This window comes from Mastomys coucha, unplaced genomic scaffold, assembly GCF_008632895.1.
Source record: "Mastomys coucha isolate ucsf_1 unplaced genomic scaffold, UCSF_Mcou_1 pScaffold16, whole genome shotgun sequence".
NCBI lineage: Eukaryota > Metazoa > Chordata > Mammalia > Rodentia > Muridae > Mastomys > Mastomys coucha.
The window spans coordinates 11,635,749-11,648,350 of record NW_022196898.1 but is presented as its reverse complement, the minus strand read 5'-3'; positions in this window follow the sequence as shown (position 1 = coordinate 11,648,350).

Genomic DNA, 12,602 nt, shown 5'->3' with positions numbered 1-12,602 from the left:
AAAAAAAAAAAAGTACAGAGTAAGAGTGTTGGGGATTGAAGATGCAGCTGAAAAAAGATGAGCCATGATTTGTTAATTGTTGAGGAAATATGGAGGTTCATATTCCACATGTTTTAGTTTTAATTTCTGTGTTAAAAACAAAGTATCTTGAGACCACTTAGATTCCAACAAATCTGAAATGTCTCTCTCTCTCTCAGTGGTGTGTGTGTGTGTGTGTGTGTGTGTGTGTGTGTGTGTGTTAAGCAAGAAAGAACTATTGTAGGAAAGGGGCAGTTTTCCATGGAGAAGTCAAAGGAGGGGGCATAAAAGTGTATGGTAAGCAGAATACAACAGCAAAGGGAAAACATAGCATGAAGTGTGCATCTCTTCTATGATTGGTGTTGTTTTACACAGATGTAATGTTTAGATAATTTCCATCACTTGATACACTCCCATTAAGTCCTAAACAAGTATTTTTCAGTGGTTCACTTTTACAATTATTATAATAAACCTCAAATTTCAGTAAAAATGATTCCTTCTACTTAGAGCATTGTACTATGAAAAAAGGCAATATAAAATATACAAATACAAAAAAGTCATTAAATAAAATGGATCATTCAGGAATAGAACTATTCAGAATATTTAGGTAAGGCTCCTAGAAATAAAATAAAATACAAAATTACAGTACATTAATACAAATGGCATATATATAAATATCTATGTTTATACATTATTGTGCTATGACAGATAGAATGTCTAAATTATCATAGCATCTCTCTCTAGAAGAAAGATGTAGTCTGATGCATAAAAATATGTAGGAAAGCTGATAAGACACAAATAAATTGAGAATCATTCTCTGTAAACCAACAATGACAACAGCAACCAATGAAACAATCCTGAGGGGGAAAAATTCACAACTTCTCATGCAGTCCTCCCCCTTTCCATTGTAATTCTCAGGGTGAGGAAGGCAATATGGCATAATGATAATGAGAGTCAGTCAGACAGGCATGCCTTTGCTAAGGTGAGACCCTGGGAATCAGGCTGCACTGTGCTCCAGTGACTTGCAAGCTGGCGCCACACCAAGAGCAGACTTACTCATTCTGCTCATCTTAACACAAGTTTGAGAGTCTTTGAGTGACTGCCAATGACAGCAGCGGCAGCTTTTCAATGACTAGGAGACAGCCCAAGAAATTGCTAGCCTCCACTCTTAGATGCAGGTTTCTACATAATTTAGATCCACTTAATTTGGGGAAATGTTTTAGGAGTTACTGTGATTAGATCTTGCTCATTTCAAATGTTATTAAAGCCACTAAACAAAATAAATTGTCAGAGCCTAACTATTTACCATTTCCCACCTACAATTACTGTCAGAGCCTGCATTTTCTTTCTCTGGGTCTCCAAACCCTGGATATACGTGTAAAGTACAAGAAAAATGCCCCTCCTACTAGAATTTTTCCAAGAATTTTGCCCAGTCTCCAAGAGGTTTCTGCACCTGACCTTAAATAAATCAGTTTTCTCACTGCCTGTCTGTAATGTCTGCCACTCATACAACTATTTATAGGAAGCCCTCAGGGATTTCCCAGATCCTTAGTGTCTTAGCTAGGGTTTCCATGGCTGTGAAGAGAGACCCTGACTACTGAAACTCTTTTAAAGGAAAACATTTAATTGGGGCTGGTTACAGTTCAGAGTCTGAGTATACTGTCATTATGGCTGGAAGCACGGCAGCACTCAGGAAGGTGTAGGGCAAGGGAAGTAGCTGAGAATTCTACATTTGGATGGACAGGCAAAGAATGCCACACTGAGCGTGGCTTGAGTCTCTGAGACCTCAAAACTCACCCCCAGTGACACACTTCCTCCAATAAAACCACACGTACTCCAACAAGGCCCTACCTCTTAATAGCACCACTTTCTAGGGGTCTTTGGAGCCCATTTTTATTCAAACCATCACATTCTACTCCCTGGCTCCCATATATTTGTATTCGTTTCATAATGCAAAAACACATTCAGTCCAACTTCAAAAGTCTCCATAGTTTTCCACAGTACCAGTACTGCTAAAAGTCCAAAGTTCAAAGTCTCTTCTGAGACTCATGTAATCGCTTAATTGTAAAATCCAAATGAAAAAGCAGATCGTATACTTCCACCATGTAAGGATACAGGATGTTGTACACTACCATTTTAAAAGGTTGTAAAGAAGCATAAAGAGGAAATTCTGGATCCAAGTAGGAACAAAACCAGTTGGGCAAACTCCAAACCCTGCGTCTCCATGTCTGAAGTCAAAATGCTCTTCAGATAGATCTTCAATTGCTTTCAGCTTTGTTGACTGCAACACACCTCTTTCTCCTAGTCTGGCTCCACTCTGTTAGCAGCTTTCCTTAGCAGGTATCCCATGCCTCTACCATCTCTAAGATCTTGCAGTCTCCAAGTTAATCCAGGCTTCACTTTTACAGCTTCATGAAATGGCCTGTCTAGGCCTCAATGCAGGGACATGCTTGATACCTGTCTGGCCTCAGTGGCTTTCACTCATCACAAAGGGAGATTTTCTAACCCCTTTCTTTTATCCTCGACTCTCAGCATAGAACTACAAGGCAGAAGTTACAAAGTTCTGTTGCTTGCTAGGGCTTGGAACATGCTCCCCTTCTTCAAACGCATTTTTTGCCAGCTTTCTGGTTTTTGCTCCTCTTGTTTGTTTGTTTCTTTGTTCAAGACAATGTTCCTTTTTGAAAAAGACCTGGCTGTCCTGGAACTCAATTGAGACCAGGCTGGTCTCAGACTCACAGAAATCCACCTGTCTCTGCCTCCTTCCCTGAGTTCTGGGATTAAAGGCCTATGCCACCACACCTGGCTCAGCTTTCTGAATTTGATGGTTTCCTCCACTGGCTAAGCTTGGCTGTCTTGAAACTTGCTCTGTAGATCAGGCTGGCCATGAGCTCTGAAGTCTGCCTGCCTCTACCTCCCGAGGACTGGGATTAAAGGTGTATGCCATCATGCCCTACCCTAAGTATTTCTTTAATTCCTTCTCACATGTTGGAAGCTTGGTTGAGTGGGGTCTTGCTCTGAGCTCACCACTCCCTTTATTCCATGTAGCATCTGTCTTTTCTTTAGTCTTTTAACCTCCTTGAACACAGGACTTTGTTCCATTAACCTTCCTGGTGCTCCCTTTCTTCTCAAATTGTGCGTTTTGTACTTTTCCTGGCTCAGTTTGCTCCTTTCCATTATAAAAGTGTAGTCCATCTATCGTCATGGTGGGAAGCACGGCAGCACTCAGGTAGATGCCGGATAGGTAGCTGAGAGTTTTATATCTGAATCAACAGACAGCAGGAAGAGAGTGAGACACTGGACCTGGCTTAAGTGTCTGAGAGCTCAGAGCTTACCCCGAGTGACACGCTTCATCCAACCAAGCCACACGTACTCCAACCAAGCCACACACCCTAACAGTACACCCTAATAGCCACACACCCTATGGGGGGGCATTTTTATTCAAACAACTACACTCAGTGACAATGACCTGGGAGAGGATAAGTCTAGCATTATTAAAACCATAATTCCTAGAGGTGCCCCAGTTCCTCTGCCTCCTCTTCGGTTCATAGCACCTCCTTGTGTTAGGCAGAGCAAAGCCCTCCCACCTCATTGTGACTTAGCAGAAAGTCTGTATTTTCTCAATTGTCTGTGAGCAAAAAGGGGGTTCAGTTAGGAGAATAAATAGGGACTTTTCCAGGTACACAGGAACCTATACAATGCCTGTATATTGCTGCTGTGCTTACACATGGCTTTAGGCTATGAACCTGCTGCCTGGTTCTTCACAAGTCCTAGAGGAAAACCACTTCTTCAGTACTTTCCTTCACAGGACTCAGACTGTCTACAGGCTCCATGGAGCAAAGGTACAAAGTGTCCCTGTCATTGCCTATTCACCTCACTCTAGCTATATGCAAAACCATCTCCCCTTGACCAACCCTACCTGCCCCAGGACTCTCCTGGCCACCATGACCAAAATATACTGGAAGCAAAACACCGCAGAGAAACTAGGCCATCTCAACTCAGAGTTAACATAAGTCCCTACAGGAGAAAAGTTCTTTGCCAAGGCCATTTCATAAGTTTGTTCATTATGAATCTCCACAAATAAAGCTTGAATTGTTGCTTCATCATTAAATATTGATAACTTCATCAGCTTAGTATCTGGAAATATAAATAACAAAGCAGTGTTAGAGAAAATCATGTTTGTATAGCATTATTGATCTTTTCAAAAAGGAAATTATACTAATGATAATAATATTGTTATTTCCAAAGATAAGTTCAAATGAGAAATTGCTTTTATATTACAAAACATATATAGAATGTTTTTAATAACAATTATTTGAAATTAACATATCCCTACATTCATATGCATTTACTAGTGTGGAGAATTTATAATTAACCGATGATCACAGTCTAACACGTAAGTGTGTATGTTCCACAGGGAACTCCCACACCTTTGAGTGAAGGTTTTAATATGGAACTTTAAACAATTATCAGAAGCATGAAGCTTTACAGAGGGAGCATTACATAATTATATGCACAGCTTGGTAAGAAAGGAGACTACTTAGATCAGATTTTGCCTTCTACTACAGTGAAAATAAGAAGAAGGTATTCAGGTACATATTACATAGCCAAACTGCAAACTGTGAGCTTGTTGCATTAATCTAGATTCCTTCAGGAATGGTGACATAAGGCCAACATAGGCCTTTACATATTCTGCTTGCTTGGTGGCTCCTGCTGGTTTGCTAATGTGGAAGTGTTCCCAACCAGATGGGAAATGGCACATTTCTGAAGACAGGAGACTTCCTCAAAATGTAGACTGAATATGTTTGTGGAGAGGCTCAGGTCAGAAGCAGCAAGAGAAGGCACAAATGATAATGTGAAATCTATGAGCGTTTGGCACTGCAGCAAGGTTATCATTAGGACAACTCACCACATACATGACTTTCCCAATGTGAACTTCCTTAAGGTTACCAGAGGAGTCAGTCTTGACTAGGGTCAGATCCAGACCAAACAGCTCTTTACCACCTCCCTGACTTCTCCTGTGCCTTGAATTCCAACAATATAGACTCATTCTTTCTGTTCACATGGCCTTCTAATGTTTCTCATAAAAAATGAAAGCCATGTGGATATCATATTTTTAAGACAACTCCCCCAGATATATATTTCTAGTCCCTTACAATGTGTCATGAGATAAACAAACAAACAAACAAAACATACTTTTTGGTTGAAGAAATTTGAGAAAAATCTGTGTATTTTACTATGTATCAGTACTCTTTAGTACTGATAAAAATAAAGTTATACTAAATTAAGTCACTGAAAATCACATTGCAGATAAAGCTTTATGTAATTATTACTGTTGAGTTCAATGTTTGCAAAGTTATTTTGACTAGGAAATACTAAGGAATGCTTTTTAGCATCCAGAATACTGCAATATGAACTCACCATGAATCATCAATGTCTGGAATTGTGAACAATGTGATCAGCAGCCAGGAAGCCAGGAATAGTTACTGGATGACTGGAGCCCTTGTCACAGCAAGTACTTACAGGAAAAAGGTAACTAAGCAATATCAGCAGTGTCAGGATTTTCCTAGTCAGTACAGCCATTAGAGAAGGACATTTCCTAGTCTACATATTTCACAATTTTATCTATTAAGAGTAATCAAGTAAGGAACACATAGAGTCTATGTGCAAGGAAACATTTGGTCAGTTGATGAATTATACAGTATGTGAGACCTTCAATTCTAGAAATAGTCAATGGAATTAAACTGAGCTTCGATGTGTGAGTAGCATTTTGGGACACAAAAGGAAGGGGTCTTTGAGAAAAAAAAAAGAGTGAGCAAAGAGAAGCAGCTGCTAAAGCATACCATACCTGCACTGATAGAAATACCTGGAGCCACTGCAGACCAGTGTCATGTGAAGCAACAAACCAGGGACCTACACTCCTCAAAAGGAAGTACCATGGAGTAGAGCTATCTTCCAAAAGCACAACTAGGAGACACTGACAAGAACCTGATGGCACTCTACCAGCTGATGAAAAGCCTGCTTCTGACTACCCATTGACAAAAAAAAAGACTTGACATTTTGAGGGCTAGTAAATGAATTAGACAGAAATTGCCTTGCTATCCAGTATTCTAGACCTCTGTTGATCCCTGCTAACAATGCAAATTTGTTCTAGCATTGACACAAGGGGGGACATGAAAATATACTACTCAGATGTTGTGCTGATAGAAACATAGTTGACTGATGCCCAAGATGTTATTCTTCTGGACCTAATCACATTCAAGCTCAGGTACATTTCCCATGTGTGCTCATAGTGGACAATATACTCATGCAAACCCATTTTCATGACATGAAACTTTCCTGATGCCTAGGGAATATTGGCACACAGTTTTCCATGTACCTGGCTAAACATTTCTTGGAGGTTTGTTACAGTGAAACTCTCCCTACACAGTCTTCCCTCCTCTTGTCTATGTCTTCTTCATAGACATACCAGCAGTATGTCCTGATGACCCACCCCTGCCTTTTCAGTACCATGTCCTTTTATCATCTATGGACATTTTTTATTGCTTTCCAGCACAGCCAATTCTGGCTTGGCATTTGTTTTTTAGGGAACTCCAACTAACACAGTCAGTCAATCATGATAAAAACTCATTCTAAGGTTCTTTTCTGTTGTGTTTTGTAAGAAGTTAATCTCTCAGAAGTGTCCCAGGTATCAGCTATGATTGGAAGAGAAAGACTATCCTTTCTAATGCTGACATGTTCTAGGTATCAAATAGTATACCCAAAGTTACCCTACATCCTAAATGTAGTTCATTATTATTAGATTAAGGGGTCAAAATGAAATTAACTCCCAAAGATTTAGCACTCAATGTGAAGAGCTTTGAAATGTACAAACAGGGTGGGAGAAAATGAAATAGCATGAGAACACCAGAGTATAGAAGAGGTCACTTCTGATGTTTTGCACAGTGATCACCTCCCATGTGGGATTTGTTGAAGACCTACAGGGGCATGCCTGAGTAGATGACTAAACATCAGAAAGTTATTCTCCTGCAGAATGGACACTAGTCTAAAACCAGGTTGTCAGTGTGGCCATACTCTCTAAAGGTATTGTATGAGAATTTGCTGCATGGTATTATCTGCTATCCTGGGTGTTCTTGGCTTCTTAGTTCACTATCTTCCTCTGTGGTACACAGTATTCTACATGTGTCTTTTGCTATCTCTTCTATTTCTACAAGGACTGCAGTCATAAGAGATTGGAGCCATGTCTAAGTCAACATTTCAGCATGCTTATATCTAAAAGAACCCTTTTCCCCAATTTGATTATGTGCAGTTATCACATCTGGGAATCTTTTGAGGAAGCACACAATAAATTGGCTGCTGATTCTTGTCCACAATCTTTTCATCTTTACAATTAGCCAGCACTTGTCAGTTTGTGTCACTGGTAAATATTGCTGAAGAAAAATAACATGAAACCAATTGGAATTTCCTAAATCTGTGGGTGATGTGTATAATGAGGTATATTTACTAAAACTGGCAGTTTCTCAGAAAATTGGGAATAGTTCTTCCTCAAGACCCATCTGTACAACTTCTGGGTGTATACCTAAAAGATGCTCCACCATACCACAAGGACACTTGTTCAACTATGTTCATAGCAACTTTATTTGTAATAGCCAGAAACTGGAAACAACCCATATGTCCCTCAGCTAAAGAATGGATAAAGAAAATGTGATTCATTTTCACAATGAAATCTATTAAAAAACAAGGACATCATTGAAATTTTCAGGCAAATGGATGAAACTAGAAAAAATCATCCTGAATAAGGTAACAGAGATCCAGAAGGCATGCATAGCATGTACTCACTTATAAGTGGACATTAGCTATAAAGTACAGATAACTATTTTACAAACCATAAATCCAAAGAAGCTAAGGAACAAGGAGGCCCAAAGAGATTATCCATGATCTTAACTCTAGAAAGACAAAGCAAGGTGCAGAACTTGTTAGTGCCTTCATCAAGTGGAAGAAGCACAAAGTAATAATATGCAGGAAACCTGACTCTACTGTAACCTATCACATTTTATAAAATTGTAAATTAACGAATACATATGTTTTACCTTTCTTAAGATTTGAAGACAGAGTAGTATTAAGTTGAAACATATAAAACTTAACATTTTTCTACCATACTTTTAACAAGTATGACACATTCTAGAGACTAATTTGAGGATTTAACCTTGATAATACTGTTCAGTAAACACAGGCTTATGAAATTACTAAAAAGGCTAAATTATATTTATTTTATAGGAATTGACTAAGAGACTGAAAGTACCTTAATTAAATCTCCAATTATAAGATATTTTAGCAAAAATTATAAGAGTACATAAATAATTAAAAACCTAGATTTTTCTTGCCTTTCCTTTGGCTAGTTCAATTCTTTCAATTCAATTATAAAAAAAATAACCTCATCTTAGGCTTGAGTTTGGGGCTAACTAAATAAGACAAGTTTCTTAGTTAGTGTTTCTATTGTTGTGATGTAATACCATGAGCAAACAAAAAGAAAAGGTTTACTTAGCTTACATTTCCACATAACTGTAGATCCATCATCCAAGGATGTCAGGACAAGAACTCAAAAAGAGTAGGAACCTGGAGACAGGAGCAGATGCAGAGGCCATGGAAGGACTCTGCTTACTTGCTTGGCCATCATGGTTTGCTCACCCTATTTTCTTATGGAACCCAGGACTACTAGTCCATGGAGGGCATCACCCACAATGGGCTGGGCCCTCCCCCATCAATCACTAATTTAAAAGTGCCCTATAGCCTAATCTTATGGTTGCATTTTCTCAGCTGAGGTTCAGTTCCTTCAGAAAACTCTAGCTTGTGTCAAGTTGACACAAAATCAGCTAACACAAGTGGGTATGTTTTTAATTTCTGTTATTTAAGCCAGGAACACTTCTAGGTCTAAACATGGACTTCCATATTATGTGGACTACATTTATCCTTACTATTTCAAAGCCTTCTAGGAGAGTCCTTCAGATGCAGGTAAGCAGGTAAAGCTGCTCAGTTGATTCCACAGCCCCTGTTAGGAAGCTATCCACGGAACAAGTCACCATTTAACTTTATTGTACTTAAGTCTGTGACTGTTATGACAGTAAGACTCTAGCAAAAGACAACCTTACTGTGAAACTCATACTTACTCTCATTAAGGAGAACAAAAATGGATTAAAATGGGTACTCTTAAAATCTTTAGTTATATTTTCTCCCCTGTAGAATAAATTAATAGGAATCAGCAGTTTCAAGAATCCTTTAGATGGTAAAATGATGGTGGACTCTTTCCTACCTATAGTTCCTCTCTGTCTCTCTTCTCAAAGCTCTTACTGCCATTTCAGTCTCTGAATTCCATTGATAAGTCTCTTTCTCTCACATGTCTTTTCAACTGGCCCTTCTCATCCATCCTTTCTGTTCCTGAAAGGAAGGAAATCCCTGAGCCCTCCTTGCTTTTGCATGTTACTGACCTGTGTTCTTTCCCAATGTATCTGTAGATTTCACTCATTGTGTGCATTTCCTTCTCTCCTATCTACCCCTTAACCCATCTCTACTTTGCCTTATTAGGTAATAATAACACATGACACTGTTTCTGTTCGGTTCATTCAGAGTATTGTTATTTTGATAAATGATATAATTTATACTTTGTGTATTTTTAAAAGACAATCACAGTGACATTAACTACTTTTATAGTGTTGGAACGAATCACCACCTTCTATTGCCAGGCTAATTCATTTTATCCAGTTGAAACTGTGTACCTGTAAAAGCAATCCCTATCCCTTCCTATCTCCAGATTCAGTACCCAGTATTATATTCTATGGATTTGAGAATTCCAGGTATTGAATATATGGATCTGGTACCTTTTTGCATGTCTTAATTCTCTCAGTGTAATGTATTCAAGGAATATTTAGGTTTTAACATGTACCATAATTTTCTTCCATTTTAAGGCTACATGAAATTCCAATATATGTTCATACTGCATTTCTTCATTTTTTATTTTTAAGGGATTCTGTGTCAGTTGTGCTCATAGCTACATTTCTTCCCATTTCCCATCAGCTATGCCCTAATGTTCCAAAATCTCAACTCCCCACCAGCCATTGTTATTTTATGGGGTCATTCTTTTTAATTAGTAACATCTTAATAGGTATAAAGTAGCATCTTTCTGTAGGATTGAATTAGAGATATTGATCATCTTTATTAACCATATGCACACACATGCACATGCATGCATACATACCACACACACATAATCTTTGAAGAAATAAATATTTAAATCTCTTGCTCATTTTTAGATATTTTTAACCCAAAAGAAATACTTAATGTGTACATATGTGTGATGCTTAACTGTTTGTGTTTGCCTGTTTGAGTGTGCATTGTGTGGGCAGGTGCACATGCATGTTTGTGAGGGTAGGTAGAGAAGCCAGAGGTTAACATTGGATGTCTAATCATTTTCAAATTTATTTACTGAGCCAGGGTCCTTTGAAGATGTCAGAAACTACTGATTAGGTTAATCTATTAGAGAGTTTGCTTTGTGGTTCCCGTTTTGCCTCCCAAGCACAGGGAGTACAGGCCAGGAACCATACTGACTGGCATTTACATTGGTTCTGAGGATATGGTCTCAGCCCTTAAGCTTGTCTACTGGGTGCTTTACACAGTGAGCCATCTCCCTGGCCCTTTTTTAATTGGATTGTTGTACACAAGTCCCAGGAATTCTATATGTACTCCAGTTATCAGCCATGTAATTTACAAATATTTCTTCTTATTCTATGTTGTCTTTTCACTCTGTTGATCTTGTCCTTTACTACACTAAAGTTAAATGGCAACATTTAAACACAGCTTTTTTAATACTAATTAAAAAAAATTCTTTGGAGTATATATCATTGTTGATCATTAATGTTTCTATCCTCTATATGACAAAGCTGAGAAAGAGGGGGTTTGAGAGATGTACAGGTATCCAGTGGAAGTAGCAGAGTTTATGTTTGAGCCCTAGAGTTTGCTTCTAGGGGCACTACATCTTGACACCTCTTATAATTGACACCAGTAGCTTCCAGAATACTAAATCCAATTGTGTTTCTTCATATTTTATTAGACTGATTGACTCTTCTGTTGTTTGAAATTATGGCACCCTTTCTGTGAACATCTTCCTCTGGCTACTCTTATTGTCCTAATTCCCTGCTAATTCTACATTGCATACCTCTTCTGAACCATACTCAAAACTTATTTCAGCCTCTTCCTTGTTCTGAATTCTTTCAAGCACTTCAAAGTATGTTGGTCTGTGTTTCATGAAAGTCTTAATTCACAAATTCTTGGACCATTACCTTATTTGAGACTAAGTATTTACTTACAAATGAGTTAAAATGAAGTCATTGGTGTGAAACAAAAACTAATATGTTCATGTCCTTATAAAGGCAGACATTCATACACAGAAAAAGATATGCTCAAAAGGAGGATGATATGAAAATACAAGTAGACCATCATCTTCAAACCTATGGTTCTCAGAAGCTAAGAGATGTACAGATGGGTGACCCTGCCCATATCTTGGTTTTAGAACATCCAGAACCAGGAGACAATCATTTTGTTAGTGCTGTTGTTACTTAAGCCATAGTGTTAATGGCACTTATGATAGGCATCTCCAAGAATATAAGGGCTTGGGGGATGAACAACTACATAAAGTTTCTAAAACTCATATTCTAGTCCTGACTTAGTTTTTAGCATTTTATCTATAATTCCAACGTCATCTATTCCTGTCCAATTTTCATCTTGCCTTTCAGAATATTACTCTGCTCCCCTCTCTCTTCCTTTTGACTTTTAATGCCTGCACTGAGCTTTTGTAAGTGGTGTATCTTTGGCCCCTCAACCACTCTGGAGAAAGCACAAAGTTACCTTTGAAATCTCATTTTCCATTCTCTTGAAGCTGTCTCCAGTTCTGTAATCCAAGAGCCATGTGTAGCCCATTAGTGTAAGAAATTGGCTCCAGACTGCCAAACTGGGCAAAGTATCTTTCACCTTGTGGCTAAAATCCCACACAGATGCAACACTATCTACTAGGTCAAAGAATTGAAGGAACCTTTACCCAGTTGACATAGAATATGGAGCCCCTGCACTTTTCCCAATATGACACAGTGCTTGGACACATGGCCTTGTTTCCCACCATTGAGCACTCCGCTTTTGCCTAGCTTCATAACATATTTATACTCAGGTTTAGAAACTGGGATGTAGCTCAGTGGTAGAGCACTGTCCCAAAACACATATGTTCATTTCATAGCACCACTTAATGGCCTAATAACTAAAGCTGTACTCAAAGCCCAGTACAGAGGCTAGAGTTCTGAAGTTTCTCATGGATGTACTTGAGGTTTGAAATCCCAACTCTTGCTCTAAGCTTATTCTTCATCACAGCACCTGAAGATCCCTGGGAAACTAAGATCAAATCCTGTGTCTAATTTAGCACCTACTGGCTATGTTGATTTTTATATGTTCCAAATTACTTGAGTATGCATATCATTTTATATTTTTTTATTTAATTCTAAGAGCCTTAAGGAAAAAAGAAAACTCAGGGTTAATATTAATACAAC